The sequence below is a fragment of the Talpa occidentalis genome, unplaced genomic scaffold (assembly GCF_014898055.3).
Source record: "Talpa occidentalis isolate TD23 unplaced genomic scaffold, MPIMG_talOcc4v2.1 talOcc4.4, whole genome shotgun sequence".
Taxonomy (NCBI): Eukaryota; Metazoa; Chordata; class Mammalia; order Eulipotyphla; family Talpidae; genus Talpa; species Talpa occidentalis.
In genome coordinates, this window is record NW_023604295.1 from 8347724 (window position 1) to 8365180 (window position 17457).

Here is a 17457-nt window from a genome sequence, read left to right on the forward strand (position 1 = left end):
TAATTGCTTTAATTTGGGGATTGAATCTGCTCCAACTTTGGTCCCAGGACCCTCACTCCTTCTATCAAGCCCCTCACATTACATTAAAAAAAAGTGTGTGGGAGTCCTTTGCATGATTTCAGCTCACTTCAACTAGAACTCCCAAATGACCTTCACTTTTCTTGTGGAGATGGAGTGAAGATCAGGTGGACTTTTTTTTTTTTAGAAGTTGCCCATTAGAATTAGGAGGTTGGAGCCTTCTTGCTGGAGATTTCAAAGATCCAAGTTCACGACTGGTTCTTCAAACCTGGACTAGTTCAGGCAGCATGTTAACATGAGAATGGCTGACATTTTTCCTGATGGGCAGCCTCTGAACTCGAATGGCAGTAATTTATGTCTTCTCAGCCTGTGATGCATCAACCCTGAACCCCTTCCAAGTCAAGAAAATTTGGGGACCTCCTAGTGACTAGCAACCAGCAATCCTGAGTAGCCAGACTTTATCACAAACAGGCAACCTGCTCCTCTGACATTCTGGGGTCCAGCCTATTCCCTGACTACTGAGAGCTTCTGGGGTTGGCTCCAAGGCACAGTGTTGGTGGCTGTGTTATGCTTGCTAGAAAACCTGAATTTACAGTAAAAAATGGGAGTCTCTCAAGGAAATATCAAGGTATCATTTTTCTGGCTTGGAAGAAGTATTTTGTGCAGTTTTGAAATGGAGAACTTAATTAGAACATGAGTCAAGTTAATTGTTTAATATCCCGTGAATTGCACATGATGTTATAAGATTCATGTCTTTGAATTTTCTCCTTTGATTTGCATAAAACCTCTGATGTCTAAAAGTGTTTACATGGTTCATGGTCTTTGATTACCTGGATTCACCTGTCTGCATTTTTCTCAGGCTTTCTGTGGGTTTTTTCCCCTCCATTTTTTGGTCTGTTCGGGTGAGTCTTCCCAGATATCTCACCTTCTGTCTTTTTTCTCTCTATCATTAGTAAACACGGCCAAAATACCAACAATATTTGTCTTTCAGTGTTGAGATTAAGGTGATTTTTACTTTCTTCTGTATAAGTTTCTATAACTGTGAAGGGTTTTACAATGAGAAGGGATTACTTTATAATGAAAAAAAAAATAGCCTAATTACTATGCATGTTTGGATAAGTGGTGACTAATGAAAACTTAAGTCTCCCAAGTCCTATCTTTTTTGTTTTGTTTTGTAATCCACTCACCGAAGGGGTAGGATTAATAGCAAAATGCTTTTCTCAACTCTTAAGGGCGATGGGAAGACCAAAGAAAATGTGGATTCTGGCAGGAATGAACAAAGATGACAGAGCCCATGGGCAGCTGAGAAGCCCAGTGATTAAAGATCAATGGAGAGATTAGCCCTATTGTTGGTGGAGCCTTTCAGGCGAGGATTGAGGATTGAACCTAGACCCTCAGTCACAAGAAACTGTTGACCTTGCAGGGTTCACGGTGACCCTCTCTTTATACTCCTCCCTCCTTGGACAGTGGTCTTGGATCTTCTGTTCTAATCATGCCTTGACCTCAGTTTTTCTCTAGCATCACCTCCTAGCTCACAAACTACCCATCCTCTCTGAGACCCTAGAGCATTAATGGTTTTCATGCCATGCTCAACTCATGGTGGTGTTTCAGTTTCCTAGGGTTGCTGTAAAAGGTGCCTCCGTCTGCATGGCCTGAGACGATAGAAGTGTGTTCTCTCATATTCTGGAAGCTGCAAGTCCACAGCCGAGGTGTTGGCAGAGCCAGGCTCGCTGCAAGCTCTAGGAAAGAATCTTTTTTCGCCTCTTACAACTTCTGCTGACCTTAGGAGTTCCCGGGCCGCCTCCTGCACCTTGCTGTCTTCTCTTTTTTTCTCTGTATGTCTGTTTGTAAATGTCCTCCTTGCTCTTGTGAAGACACCAGCTGCTGCCTGTAGGGCCCCCTCATCCCGTAAGGCTTCTTGTTAACTTGATTATATCTGCCAAGACCCAATTTACAAGGAAGGCCATGGTCATCGGTAGCAGAGGTTAGAACTTAAACATATCCTTTTGGGGGGACACAGTTCAGCCACAAGAGTGTGCAGGCACTCCTCTAGCCTTCCTGTTCAGACCTGGTGTAGGGGCAGGAAGGGGCACAGTGCAGGTTTTCTAGGGTCCAGCAGACCGGATAAAGGAGGAATCAGAGTCCTCAGTGGCTTTTTGCAGGTCTTTTATTGGGATTTACCCGGTACACAGCAGGCAGGGGTGCTGGGGGGCCGGGAGGCTGGCAGGCCTCCCAACCCCCAGCAAGTCTTCACTCTATCTGGGCTCTCTGGCCTTCTCTCTGCTTCTCTGCTCTTCCGTTCGTTCTGCTGCTTCTCGGCTTCTGCTGGTGTCCCCGTGACGCCGCCCTTAAAAGCCCAGTCTCAGCCCAGGTGCATCCCATCTACCTAGGCCCACACCCTACTCCAGGTGCCCACCATCAGGCCTGCATTCAGGACCGCCAGGATCCATCATCTATCCTGATGGCAGGAGGGCAGAAAAACCTGACATTTTTCCTTGCCCTACACCAGGCAAGGCCGAGCTGTGTGGCTCTGAGACTTGACTTTCCCAATGCCCAGCTCTGATGTTTGGCTTCTGCTCCTGGCGCCTTAGCCTGGGGTCCCAGCTCCGTGTTTCCGCTGCATCCTCCAGGACTCCTTCCTCGGTACTTCAAGCGAGTGAGGCAGGGAGCCCCCTTGGCTCTGGGGTAGGCCTTGTTCTCTTATTTATTTAGGTCACCCTGTCTGTAGATCTGGAATATTCCTATTTTTGCTTGTCAAAATCTCCCTTTCCTCCCAGGTTCGTAACCACGTGCATGCAGTTCCCTGGACGTCCTAAGGCCCCAGAGCTGCTCCAGCTGCACGGCAGGTGTCTGCCTCCTGTCAGGAGCTCTTCCCTGGGCCGCACACCCCCGAGGGCAGGGTCTCAGCGCAGGGTAACTTGGAGCTGCCCGCGGCTCCGCTGCGGAAGGGCTCGATCTCTGGGTGAACTTTCCTCCAGTGTGCACCCTCGGTCATCTGCAAGACGGTGGGCGCTGGAGGGCGGCGGCGAAGAGGTTAGACAACTGAGGAGCGAAGGGCCGCACGGGGGAGGTGGCAGACTGCCCCGGACCCCCTGGGAGGAGGTGCGTCTTGGGCTGGGGGCAAATCGGATGCTGCAGCCGGAGCTGTCACAGGCAGCTCGCGCTCTGATGGGGAGTGTGTGTGTGAGGTGGGCCGATTCAGGCTGCTGTAGAGAAGCAGTGTCAGCTGGCGGCCGTAACAGTGATTTTCTTCTCAGGGTTCTGGAGGCTGGAGGCCCAAGACCAGGAAGCCTGCTTGGTGAGCTCTCTTCCTGGTTATGACCTCCTATGGCCTTTCCTTGCTGTGTGTGAGCACATGCACACACACACACACGCATGCGCGCACGCATGCATGCACACACACACACACCATCACACTGGGGATTAGGGCTTCAATATATGCATTTACGGGGCAGGGGGAGGGCACAGTCCTTGCAGTGAGAAAGCAGTTATGTTTGAAACCAGCAGATAAACCAAAAACAGAAAACAGCAAACATTCTAGAGCTTTGCCTCATTGGGCCCTGGATTCCAGGTGAGCTGTCCCAGACCTGGCATTGCTCAGGGTCCTGGGCTTGGGCTGAGCAGCCCAGGACCGAGCCTGCAGAAGACTGTGCAAGAATTAGTTCTGAATACTGAAGGTCTGTGGGTAGAAAATAACGGAAGATCCTGAAGGTGGTCCTGAGGGATGGGGGCAGGTAGAAACCCAGAGGTGCTGTTTCGTGGTCTCAGGAGACACCCGTTCCCCCTTCCTCCCTGTTGGCTGGGAGGTACAAGCAGGGATGAGGCAGAGTGGTGAGGGGGCTTCCTGGAGGCGGGGGCCTTGGAGGATGATGTAAGGAGTTGGTACCAGACCGAGGGCATGGCCTTCACGCATGTGACTGTGGAGGGTGGGATGGAGGTGACTGGGTCTAGGGAAGTGACCGAGTTGTTGCTTGAGATACGACGAGGCTCCAGACCTTGGCTTTGGCAGCCCCATACTATTTTTCCGGGCAGGGGTGGCAGAGAGAGCTGGGCAAACATGTGACTCCCAAGGGGACTTTACTGCAAATGGACCAGCTACCTCTTTAAAATGTATTTTTACTTTCTGCAGGATTATTGAGAGAACAATCAAGTCCATTTGAAAAGGGACATTCTGCATTCCTATTTCAGGAACACATTGGTTGTTTTTAGTTTTTATCTGTATTTTTTCATGCCCCTTTTACATATTTGTAACTATTGCATAGATACAACTTTGGATTTTGTTTCTTTTTCATGCAACATGTATCATCCACATGCATCAAGTGCTGTGTCCTTCCCTCACTGGTGGTTTATGACGCTGGCGCATCACTGCTCTCCTGTCATTGCTTATTTACATTGGGTACTTTGTTTTTAATCATTTATTTTAAGGTTCTTTTGAAGCTCTTGTTGTACAATGGCTTTGATGAAAACTGTATTCAGATGGCTTTTATTTTATTTCGCCCCTTCCTGTGTTAATAACTGAGATATGAGTCACATATTCCAAAACAAGGTTGCTCATCATTACCATAACCTAATTTCAGAGCATTTTCATCACCTCGAGAAACTACCAACATGATCATGTACATCGTGCTGTTCCATGTAGTGGATTAATTGGTGAAGCGCTCTGGCTTCGGTGGAAGGTTTCAAAATTTCAGTTTAGTTTCTTTATTTGCAAGAGATCTAGACATAGGTTCTATTTCTTTATGTACTTCTTGCTTTTGTTTTCCCTTTTCTAAACTTTTTCTCAGATAAATTCCCAGGATGGGGTATCTGTATTAAATAAGACACCTAAAAAATGGTTGTTGATTTGAGTTGCCAAACTGTCTTCCAGATGTCTTGGTCAGTCCACCTCTGTGAGTCTATCTGGAATCACCAGACCTTAAGTAACACTGGGTCTTAACCAATTTCATTTTGTTATTTTTACTCGAATTTTCTTCTGTTTGCTTTTCAGGTAGACCGAACTTTTGGTGTCATTACTGTAAGCAGTGTCTCAAACTTTTAGAAAATGCTGTCTTTGGCGTATCTCTTAAATCCTTAACATGTTTTGGTACAATGAAATAAAACCAGAAACAATTTCTTTGGATTCTTCAGTCGAGGTGGAGCCTATTGTTTCCAAGGGTCCTTTGTCTTTGATTTAATGAACCTACGGTTGAAAAGGGCAGGGGATATAACATTAAGAGTTCTGGTACACAGGTTGGTGAGATGATTGTCGGTGGCCCATTGTCACTGTTTGTGTGTGTGTGTGTGTCTTTGCTGTTGGTAGACTTCATTTTTAGAGCACTTCCAGGTGCACAGCCACCCTGAGTGTCAGGTGCATAGATTCCCCATAAACCTCCCTGTTTGCACATCTGTGCCACCTTCCCCTCTATAAACAGCCTGCACCAGAGAGTGGAACGTTTGTTAGTCCTGACACGTCATTATCACAGAGTCGTAGTTTGCACCAGGGTCACTCTTGCTGTTGCACAGTCTGTGGGTTTAGACAAAGGTGTAATGATGTATGTTGCCCGTGATGATATCATATATTAGGATGTATCACTGCCCTAAGAGTCTGCTCTGCCAGATCCTCCTGTTCGCCCCTGTGCCTCTGGCAACATTTTAACCCTTTCCATAGTTTGCCTCTTCCAGAATGTCATGTAGCTGGACCTGAGGCTGGATCTGAAAACCCTTGAGAACATTTCTCTGGAGTCTTGCCCCACCCTGCCCTGCCCCTTCTGCTGCGATTGGTCTAGATGGGGATTTTAGGGTGGGTGGGATGCTCCTCTTCCAGGAATCTTCTCAGATGAATGTCACCTGAGATGGTGGCACTGAGGGAGGTGTGGAGTCAGGTCAGCCAAGGCACTGTCCTGTCTGAGGCGGGTTTTTCTCCCTGACCCCTCGTGGGATGGCCTTGTGCACTTCAGTTTGCAGGGTGACATGGATGCTTGTGAGTTCACACCAGAAAGAGGGATGAAGTTGGTCTGAAGAGACTGAGTGAGCAAGTGACTTGTTAGAAAGTTGTTCCCTGTGGGGATGGAAGCCCCCTCCCTGAAACAGCCTCTTTCTGGTGCCCCTCACCCCATTACCCTTTGTGGTTGGCTGGCATGCCTCCCTCCTGCCATTCCAGCAACTCAAGCAAAACACCTCACCCCCTCTGTCCTTCATGTTCCGTGAGTGCCTGCGCTCTGTGAACCCTAATCCAGCACAAACTGTGGGCTGACGTGTGTCTACTTCCCAGTTACATATTGTGGCTTTAATCCCCAGCCCCTCAAAATGTGGCTGTCTTTGGAGACAGGCCTTCAAAGAGGTGAGTATGTTAAAGTGGGGTCAGTGTGGGGGTGCTCATCTGACATGACCAGTCTCCTCATAAGATGAGGGCATCAGGGATGTGCTCACCCAGAGACACCAGGCGGGCACAGGTGAGAACCACATGCCAGCCAGGGAGCGAGGCTCAGGAGCCCCCAACCTGCTGGCACCTTGGTCTTGGACTTCAGCCTCCAGACCATGAGGAATCCATCACTGTGTCAGCCGCCCTGTCTGAGATGCCTTGTTACGGCGGCCCTAGAACTGCTGCAGGAAGGTAATTCTACGCGACCCCCATCTTCCCGCCTTTTCCTTTAATTTTCAGTGTTCTTGTGGCCTCTTCTGCACTGTTCTTGTTGAACAATTTTGGGGAATTAGAAAGACTTTCAAAGATTGTCCTTTATTTTACATTTTCTCTGGCAAAAGAGGAGGAATCATTCTTCTACAAATGAACAGTGAATGGCTGCAGCCGTGGTGCTTCTGCCTTGCCGGTTACCTGGCTCCTTTGTCCATCCTTCCCTTCGTGCTGGGCATTTACCCTGCTTTCATGCTATCACTGACACAGATGCGGCCAGGGTGGGCATTGCCAGCTCTTTTCAGAGAAGGTTGGGAAGACAGTGTAGATGATGTGAGTCAGGCCCCCAAGTCCACGCCCATGAGCTGATCGTAGCACCCAGTGCTATCCAGTAAGCTACCCAGCAGCACCTCCTGCTCCCCAGTATTCTGCATCAGTCAAGGCCACTCCCTCCCTAATACCTAGTTTGTGTCTCTGTGCTGGGCCGTGTCCCACAGAACCCTGGCCTGATGGGTAGGCTGTTCATGGTAGAATAACCGACCCAGGGCTTCCCCGGTGGCACAGCAGTTGAGTGCTGGGCTGTGAAGCTTCCCGCAGCTTCTGTAGCACCGGTTCGATCCCCGGCTGCTGGCGAGGGTCCCACATGGTGCGACAGACCTCTCCTGCCGCACCCGCTGCTCCCCTCAGCAGTGTATTCCGTCAGTCTGCCTGTTCTGCTCCCCGCTCTGGCTCTGGTGAATTCTCTCACCCTCCCGCGCTTCTGACTGTACCCAGTGCTTGTCTAAGTAAATAAATAAATCTTTTAAAAAAAAAAGAATAACCAGCCTGTTCTCTCTTCTCCTCCACGTCACTCAACCCAATAGTTCACAGCCCTCGGTGGAAGGCCTTTGAGTTAGGCGAGACCATTTAAGAATGGAAGAAATTTCCTGTTGAGACATTTTATATATGTGGTGTGTGCGCTCACAGAGGCCGGTGAAGGTTTAAGTGTGTGTGAGGTGAAGCAGTGCAGACTCCGGAAGTCTGGGGACCACTTAGCCCGTAACCCCGACTCCCACACCAGCTGTCCAGCTCCGAGAGGCCGCTGCCGGGGCCTCGGCCTGTCTGACACCTGTTTCAATCTGGTGTTTCTGTGACGGGAGGCGAGGTAGGTGGCTGGGGCCGTGACCTGAGGGCTGCCCCTCCTCCCGCCACCTCCTGTGGAAAATCCATTTTTGGTGTTTGGTTTCAGTGTGAAAAAGCATAAAAATATTTTCAGGGTTTGCCCCTCCTCCCTTGCTCGCAGCTAGAGTTTCAGCCCCTGTCAGGGGGGCCAGGTTGCTTTTGAACAAAGGCAGCGCTCACAGAACATCGCTGCGTGCATATTTCTTTCGGGAAATAAAGAGGCGATCTTTGTAGACGTGTTGTGTGGACTTTGCTCCCGGCCCTCAACTTGGCCGGTGACGGCATCCCGGGTCACCCTCATCTCCCCTGGAACTGTAGATGCTCCCAGGCAGGACTGTGCTGTAAACGGGCGACCTCATCTCCACTTTTGCAGATTGGAAGCTGTTGACCAACATTTGGGTCTATATCTGCTTATTTAACAAAAACATCTATTTTTTAAACAACAAATGGCGTTGAAATACAATGTGCATCAGGAATATGTGCAAGACCCTGAGCTGGTGCACAGCTGGATGAATTCTCCCCAACACACCCCAGAACATGCTGACACCCCCCAAACCTTCCAGTATCCCCCGCCCATCAGCAACCCCTCAGTGCCCCCCCAGTGCTGCTTTCTAACACTCTAGATTGACTTTTGTGCTTGATAATAATGGATTTTTTTTTTGATGGATTCCTTTCCAAAACCTTAGAGACATTTGTCCCCTAAGAAAAGTAATTAATTTGCAGATTTGATGCCTCATTCTAGATAGTTTTTTCCCCCACTTATAAGGGTATGGTTTTCCGGACTAATAGTTGGCATAATATTAAAGATGATAATTTAATTATTACTGGACATGTCTGGAGATTTTTTTCATTTTCTTTCTTTTCTCTTCTCCCCAACATCTCTGTCCCCCTGTCCCTGACCCTCCCCCACCCTCTTACCTCAGAACCCTCAGGATGTTGGTTACTGTCCAGTTGTCTTAGAAAGTGTTTTATGTTGTTGAATTGTGTGTTTTATAAATGTGATGGAATCATTTTTTCTCATTTTCCCTCCACAAGTTGACCTTTACATGATGTCAAGACAAGAATTCTGTAGTAATGTCTGTGTGCAGTCCTCTGTGTCCCTGCCTTCACCCCTCTCTTACTAAGTTTTCAGGTCACTGCTCCCTTGCTTTCTTGTAAGTCTTGATGTGCAGTGTTGAGGTACAGACACACAGGTGTGCGTTCTAAGTCTGGCACTTTTCTTTCTCAAAAGATAGCTCCCCTGGGCCTCCCTGGTGGTGCAAAGGGTTAAGTCTCAGTACTATGCAGCTCTCCACAGCCACTGCAGCATGAGTTCGAATCCCTGGCCAGGGAGCTACCCACATGGCACAGCAGACCTCTCCTGCTTCGCCTGCTACTCCTCTCAGCAGTGTATTTCGGTGGATCTGCCTGTTCTGCTCTCCACTGTGTCTCTGGTGAATCCTCTTAACTGCTGCACCTCTGGCCTACACCCCAGTTCTTGTAGGTATAAATAAATCTTAAAAAAAGCACCCCTCTTCCCTTGGTGTCCCCACATCAGCCCTGCTTTCCCTGCTCAGGTCCTATGCAGTGGGGTGGGTTGTGTCCTCCCCCAAACTCATATCCATGGGGACCTCAGAATGTGACCTTTTGGGAACAACCAGGGTCTTTGCAGATGTAATTTGTTGAGGAGTTCCCAGCGGAGTAGGTAGCCTCAATCCATGATTCAGATTGGGGGGCACAGACTCAGTGGCAGAGGCTGGATGATGGAGGCTGAAATTGACTGGGGATTTTGGATGCCTCTGAAGCTGGAATTGACAAGGTACATCTTCCCTAGTGTCTGTGGAAGTACCACCCTCTGGAACGTCTCACCTCCAGAAACAAGACAATAAATCCCATTGTTTAAGCCACCCAGCTTGTGCTTTATTATGGCCGCCCTGGGAAACGAACCTGCTCTCTTGCACGTGCTCCTGAGCCTACATCACCTCCTTCTCTCCCCACTGAAGTTTTAACCCCCACTGACCCTCCCCTGGGGAGCTCAGCCGTCCCTCTACTCTAAACTGTGTCTGGTCTTTTCACTCCTGGCTTAGGAGCCCCTGGAGTGTCCCTTCTGCTTCTTGGCTGAAGTCTAATCTTCTTGGTCTGGTTAAATCTTTGCCTGCCCCTCCCGTCTCACCCCAGCCCTGCCTACTCAACCCCCAAGTCGAGACAACAGGCTGGCTGTGCGTGGATGGATGAGAATGCCTGACTTGGAGATGTGTCAAGGCACTTGTGTCCACCGAGGCCTCTCCACTCCCTTCATTCAAAGGTTCTCGCATTTAAATCACGTCCTTGGTCTCCAAGCTGGTCCAGGTGGCAAATGTTGCTCACAAACTCACAATTACAACCTATGCCCAATTGTGTGGGCACAGGGGTGAAGTGGGTGAGGGTAGTTACCCCGAGGTGAACTGCCTGGTTCTCCTGACGGCTCTGCCACTTACTAGCAGAATGACCTGGAAGAACGTGTTCTTTCCTTGCTCTTTGCCTCAGTTTTCTGATCTGTCAGATGGGGTAATGATCCTACCCACCTGGTGGGGCAGTGTGGGAAGTAAAAGGAGTTAATTCCTGCTTCCCACGGGCCAGGCACCTGCTGAGAACCCAGGAAGCATGGCCCGGGCCCTCAGCCTCTGCCCAGCTGTTTTTCCTTGGAGTTTGGTCTTACTTTTTCTTTTTTTCCTAAAGATTTATTTATGCATACAAGAGCTGGGGTGTAGACCAGAGGTGCAAGGGGTGAGAAGATTCCCCAGAGACAGAGTGGGGCACAGAACAGGCGGATCTACTGAAATACACTGCTGAGGGAGGCAGTGGGCGAGACAGGAGAGGTCTGCTGTGCCATGTGGGTCCCTGGCCGGGGATGGAACTTGTGCTGCAGTGGCTGCAGATAGCTTCACAGTGCTGAGACTTAACCCTTTGCCCCACCAGGGAGGCCCCGGTCTTGCTTACTTTTTAAGGCTCAATCTAAAAGGTCCCTCCACCTCTAGAAAGCCTTCTGGGACCATCTCTGCTAACACCATCACCACTGTCTTGTGTTAATCCATTTGTGGTGTCTTTGTCTATTGAAACCATGAATTTCTGGAGCCAGGTCTCGACCACCTCTCCTGGCATGGGAGCTGGCACCCAGGAGGCGCTGGCAGTTTGATGTTGGCTGGGGAAGAAGGAGCCACAGACTGAGAGAGGCTTCCAAGGCAGGGCTTGACCACAAACTCTCATGACAGCTGAAAACACTTGTGGGACACACCCAAGGGAGCTGTAGGGGGAATGGGGCAGTGGTGAGGAGAAGGACCAATTTGGGGAGCCAGCCTCTGGGGACCTCACAGCTCAAGGGATGTATTGGTATTGCCAAACACCCATAGGACTGACGGGCCTGTGTCTTTAGGTGGGGAGGCCAAGGTCATTGCCTGCTCCTCAGAGCCTCCAGTAGAGTCATCTTCCCACGAGCCTCCAAAAGCTTGGCGTGCAGACCTTTCTTGAACGTTCGTCAGAGCTAACTTAAGCAGGCTTTCCTTGTAAGGTGGGGTGAGGAGAAACTGGGTTGACAACGAGGAAACTGGGCAATGAGGACCTTCAGAAAAAGCCCAGAAAATACGCTCACGGGCATTGCTCCTGGAAGGCTCACGGTTGGGCAGGCAGCTGTTACAATTCTTAAGAGCAGATTCTGGGTTCTTTGGTTTGCCCTGGAACTTAGAGCAGGGCAGGCTGTGAACTCAGGGGCTGTTCGCTGCAGTTTCAGACTCCCGCCACCTCATGCGGCCAGTGAGACTTCATGACTTTTCCCTAAGGCCTGGACAGTCGCAAAAGAAAGTCCCCCGGCCAGCCGGCTGGGGTAGATGCTGATCGTGAGCCTGGACATGGGTTTCAGCGCTGGCGTGGCTTCTCGCAGGTTCTCAGGAAATACTTTTGTGTTTTCCATCATCGTGAGTGTGTTGGGATTTGGGATCTGAAACTCAGGACCCTGGAGAGGTTCTCCTGATTCCAGGCAGCTGTTTTCCACCGGCCAAAGGGCATGTCTGTCCCTTGGAGGATCTGCTGAAAGGCAAGCTCAGCACATCCTGTCATTGAGTATTTACGGGGCCAGGAAATTCTTTGTCTCGTTTCTTTTCCTCCTGGCCACCCATTATACGTTGACCATCTATGGCTGTCCACTGCGGTGGCCACTCGCCCCCCGAGGCTGCTGAGCCCTTGCGCTGACTCGTCTGAATTAGCCCGGGCCAGTGCAAATTACATCCAGATTCCAAAGACTTAATAAGAGCTCTCAGGACAGTTTCTTATATTGCTTATATCTTGAAATATTTGTGAAATACCGGCTTGAGTGAAATAGGTTTTGAATTTAATTTAAGCTCTGTCTTTTTTTTTTTTAAACATAGCTGCTAGAACATTAAAATTATGCCTTTTTTTTTTTTAAAGATTTATTTATTTACATAAGCACTGGGTACAGTCAGAAGCGCGGGAGGGTGAGAGAATTCACCAGAGCCAGAGCGGGGAGCAGAGCAGGCAGAAGGACCGAAGTACACTGCTGAGGGGAGCAGCGGGCGGCAGGAGAGGTCTGCGCGCCATGTGGGACCCTCCTCCGGTGGTCGGGAATCGAACTGGTGCTGCAGAGGCTGCGGGCAGCTTTGCAACCCAGAGCTCAACCGCTGCGCCACCGGGGAGGCCCTAAAATTATGCCTTTTGTTGGCTAGCCCTGGCCTAGAGAATGTCTGCCCTCTTGTCTTCCTGGGGTAACGTGTTCAAGTGGATGAATTATCTCTTATTTTAGGAATCTCCTATTTCTGATGTCCCCCTTCGCTCCCCTCCCCCCAATTAAAAAAAAAAGCCTGTTTGAAGCCAGGGTGTGCAGAGAACAACCGGAAAGGCAAATAGCTTCCCCAAAATGCCTCTTCATTACTAGTTTGCTGGAAAGACAGAGCAATTTTCTCTTCAGAAAAATTAATTTACGCAAATGTAGATGATTAGGTAGACACAAAATCAGCACCGATTATGAATAATAATAGCACTGCATATTTAATTGCTGACACCCCTCTAAGAGATTTAGAATAAAGAAGCAAGGGTAGTCATAAAACCCTTTAAATAGTTTTGGAAAAAATTAACCCAGAGTGTAAAAGCAGTGGCATAGCAGAGGAGGGAGGCGGGTCCTGTCAAGGTGAAGTTCCGTGTGTGTGTGTGTGTGTGTGTGTGTGTGTGTGTGTGTGTGAGATTTCTGTAACGGGGCTGCTTGGGGTGGGCATCTATGCCTGCCCCAGAGCCAACTGTGCCTGGCTTTGTTGGTCCAGGGGTAGATTTCTGTGTCGTCTCCCCTCCTGCTCTGTAACTGGAATGATTCCTCAGTCCGTGCATCATGAAGTGGCTCTGCAGAAGAATGAACTGTGTGGCTGTTTGCATTACTTCCTGTTGGCTTCTAATTTATTTCCCCCCATGGACACCAACATCTTTGCAAAGAGAGATCTGGTTTTGTTTTTTTTTTAAAACTCTTATGTCATCGATCCTGAAATGGGTGTTCTGTTTGTGTTCGTTAATTGATAGAGTTATTGGCTGATTTAAAAGAAGAGGCTTCTCTCCTGCCCCCTGCTCCCCTTTCTTGTCCCCCCTTTTCTGTTTCTTTTATGGTCCCCCTTCTTTTCATCCTCTTTTTCCCTTCAAAAGTAGGGTCCCCATATTCACCTAATTTTTTAAAATGCAGATCATATTAATTAAGAGCTTTTACATTCTTCTCTAATCTATTATTTCTGTTTTAAAAAAACAAAAAAACCAGAAGTAGGGTCACTTGCAGAAGTTCTAAAAAATGTTCCGCTTCCCTCTCTGTATCCTTTTTTCCCCAATAAAGCCTCGTCTTCCTGGAATGTTGCTTTATTTTTTGGGCTACCTCTGTCTTTCCTTCACATCTCCTCTTATGAAGCAGCACCACGTGGTGCCCAGGAGCTGGCTCCCAGCTCAGACTTGCCTTGGACCAGGGCCAGACCCAGGGTCAGAGCTGGGCAGACGTGATTCCACCGGGGAGCTGATTGGACAGAGATCGGGGTAGTACCCCGTGGGCTCCATGGAGGCCTGGTTTTACTTAAGATATTCCAGACACTGAAGGGGGAGTAAATAGCCTGCTAATTAAATCTGTAGGTGGCAGTCAATTTGGAGGTGTTGCAAAGCCCTCTGCGTGTAGAGAGGACATTGGGAAAACACTAAGAGCTGTAGAAAGGTGAGGCCAGGCTTGGGGAGATGAGCTGCTGCCTGGAAAAGTACCAGTCGCCATCTGGAGAGAAATTAACCACGGGAGCATGCTCTGCGGGGCGTAAGTCAGTGGCTCTGGGATTGACTTGGAGCCAGAACTGTTCAGTCCTGTTTCTTGTTCTTGATAGTTAGTAAGAATCATTTATTTGCTTAACCTCTAAGTTTATTACTCAGGAAGAAAGCCAGTTCTCCTGCACCGTGTTTATAAGGCTTGGCCTTAGAGGTGGACAGATAAGAAAGAAGTGCGTTCCTTCCAAATCGTTTGTCCATCTGCTTACATGTCCTTTGGCTGTGGACCTAGGGAGCCCAGGGGGCCAGGATCACCTGGAAGTGTGACTGACCAGCTGGTGGGGCAGCTGTCTCCTCTGTGGGTGGAAAGGTGCCCTGCTTCCTGGTGTGTGTCCACCAGGAGGGCACAGACAGTCGATCCTGGGGCCACCCCATAGTTTATAGATGCATAATCTCTATCTGCCTCCATGGCCCTGCCTCTTCCTAGAAGCTTCGTAATTACAGGTTTTTTGGAGTTAGATCTTGTTCCAGTCTCTGGGTCATCTTGGGCAATCTGGGCAAGTAGCTTAATTTCTCTGCCTCCATTTGCTTATCAGGAAAATAGTGACAGTCGGGCCAGAGATGTTGTAGATAGAGAGCTTCGCTTGGACTTGAACTTCAGCTGGATAAACATGACCTCTCCTTGAAATAAGTCAGATTCAAAACGTTTTCATCTTTGAAACAGGTTCAGAGGAGGCACTGCCACACGAGGTTGCCCTGGGAGATGGCATTGACTGGAACTGGGAGAAGAATGGTGACATCAGGCCCTCCAGGAGCTAAGAAAGGAGATAAACACACATTTGAGTTTCCTGGTGTGGTGGTTTGAATGCCAAGTTATCTTGTTGCCTTAACTATGTAGAGTAACCGGACATTTCCAGGGGGCTTGCAAAAGCAGTCATTGGCCTTTGCTTAAGTAAAGATGGCAGCCAACAGATGGGGCAGTGTCTAAGATATTTCTCTGGAGGTAATTGAATCAGGCAGGGGGTCCAGAGAGGGGCCATACTTTTTCTTCAGAGAATGTCCTACATGGTTTCTTGTGGGCATTCTCCTGACAAGGTAGGGGCTGGAGAGAGACTTTCCCTGGAGTTATAGGAGGAGAGATGGCGTTTAGAGGCTATGTAGTTTGAATTTATAAGCTCACCTCTACAGAGCTGCTTTGCCTGGCCTGTCCCTCTGCATTTGAGGAGGAATTATTTTGGGGAGAAGACCTTTGTTGGATGGATGACCTAATTTGTTTCCTTTGTTTCTTTCTGGCCTGCACTGGGCAGGTAGCCCGGCCCCACAAGATCTTAAACTCTCTGAAAGGAAATCCATTTGCTGATAGAGAAGATATCTTTAGAGATAAAGAAGAGACTGTTTTGTTTACAGCTTCCTTCTCTACCTGACTCTGGATTTAGTTAAAGTATTACAGAGCTGTTGACTGGACCACACTCCTCTTTCTGAAATCTTATCCTTGGAACTCAAACCAGATGTAATTGTTTTCTAATTGTTTTATCTGTGTTCCTGTCCCCTCCCTGTCCAAGGGAGTAAGTATCCTCTGTGGACAGGCTTCATTCATGCCATAAATGCCTGCCTAATGGAATAAAGAGGGATTTAATTTCCATAATCTCATGCCTCCCTGGTGGCTCAAGGGGTTAAGTCTTGGCACTATGAAGCTATTCTCGGCCACCCGCGCAAGTTCGATCCTGGCCAGGGAGCCACCCACATGGTGCAGCAGACCTCTCCTGTCTCGCCCGCTGCTCCCCTCCACAGTGTATTTTAGTCAGTCTGCCTGTTCTGTTCCCCACTCTGTCTCTGGTGGGTCCTCTCACCCCCTGCACCTCTGGCCTGTTCCCCAGTTCTTGTATGCATAAATAAATAAATCTTTAAAAAATAATTTCCATAATCTCTAGTCTTCCTATTTCTGAAAAGGACATGATGAAGAACTAGATTTTTTTCCTGAGCCATCCGGCTTGTGGGGCCGGATCTTGAGATGAAGGTCATACCCTGCACGAGACATCTTTATTGGTTGGTGAGTCTCTCCTCTCCCTTCCAGTCCCTGCTCTGTCTAGTGGTCTCTTCCTCTGTGTGACTGCATGGTGGCTGGTGTGAAGATGGGAGGGCGCTGAGAATCACCACGGTTTGGGGGTTCCCATCTCAGAACCAGTAACACTGTGGTGTGTGTTTCCATGACAACCTACCACACTGTTGGCATGAGACATGGACCTCACACTCCAGTTCTGTTGGTGTAAGACATTTCTTTCTTCTTCCTTTTTTTTTTTTTAAGATTTATGTATTTATGCATACAAGAACTAGGGTACAGGCCAGAGGTGTGTGTATGGGGGATGTGGGGGTGAGAGGATTCACCAGAGACAGAGTGGGGAACAGAACAGACAGACTGACTGTTGAGGGGGGCAGCGGGTGAGACAGGAGAGGTCTGCCATGCCATGTGGGTAGCTCTCTGGCTGGGATCGAACTTGTGCTGCAGTGGCTGCAGCTAGCTTCATAGTGCTGCAACTTAACCCCTTGCGCCACCAGAAGGCCCAACATTTCCTTCTGGAGAATTTATTTCAGGGATGATGATGGGCTTGGTCAGGGACTTGACTACTGGGGTACTGTTGACCACAGGGGTTGGACAGTGGCCAGGAGATGCCAGGATGGGCTTGGACCTGCTGACCTCTGAGATCCTCTCTTTAGCCTAAGGTTCTGTGATGCGTGGCAGGGAGCAGAGTGGTGGGTGATTCTGCCCTCCTGCTTCTCCTCTCTGCCAGCATCTCAGCGCCTGGCGGGGAGGAAGTCTTGCAAGGTGGGAGAGTCATTCTGAATTTAGGGCAAAGAGGGAACTGGCAAAAATGTCTGCCTTTTGCCCACTAGAGCTGCACTTTCTTTGAATGTCCCATTCATCTTAGTCTTGCTCTTAGTAGATACTCAATAAGTTTGTGTTCTTTAAATAATAAATTGTGTGAATAGAATATTACTCAGCAATCAAAAAAGATAAACTCCTGCAATTTGCAGCAACGTGGATGGAGCTGGAAGGGATCATGCTCAGCGAAATAAGCCAGATAGAAAAAGAAAAATATCAGATGCTCTCACTCATAGCAGGAGTTTAGAAAACCTAAGACTAATTATAATAAAGAAAAAGTCAAAATCAACAAGTAACTATAAACCAGAGACACACAACGGCGGGGAGGGGAGGAGAGGAGAGAAGGGACTAGGGCCAAAATAAGGGGGCTGGGAATTATATGGGGACTATAACCAAAATGAGAATGCGCACATTGTGCAAAAGTGAAAAATGATGTAAGAATTATATAAAATAAAAAAATAATAACTTGTATGTAGCTTAAATTGCTTTTCCCTGGGGTCTGTAAAACCTTGATTTTTAGAACTTTCCCCCAGGCATTCTACAT

General features: G+C 48.7%; 1 protein-coding gene across 10 annotated transcripts in view; it reads left to right on the forward strand.

Moving 5' to 3' along the window:
* TIAM1 (TIAM Rac1 associated GEF 1) overlaps window positions 1-17457 on the forward strand; it is a 355067-nt gene that overhangs the window by 9384 nt on the left and 328226 nt on the right. Inside the window, exon 1 of one of the 10 annotated variants that reach the window (XM_054700315.1) lies at window positions 13577-13991. The exons of 8 other annotated variants lie outside the window; for them this stretch is intronic. The gene's annotated coding sequence lies outside the window, so the exon portion shown is untranslated. One more of the 10 variants, XM_054700318.1, reaches the window with a different exon arrangement.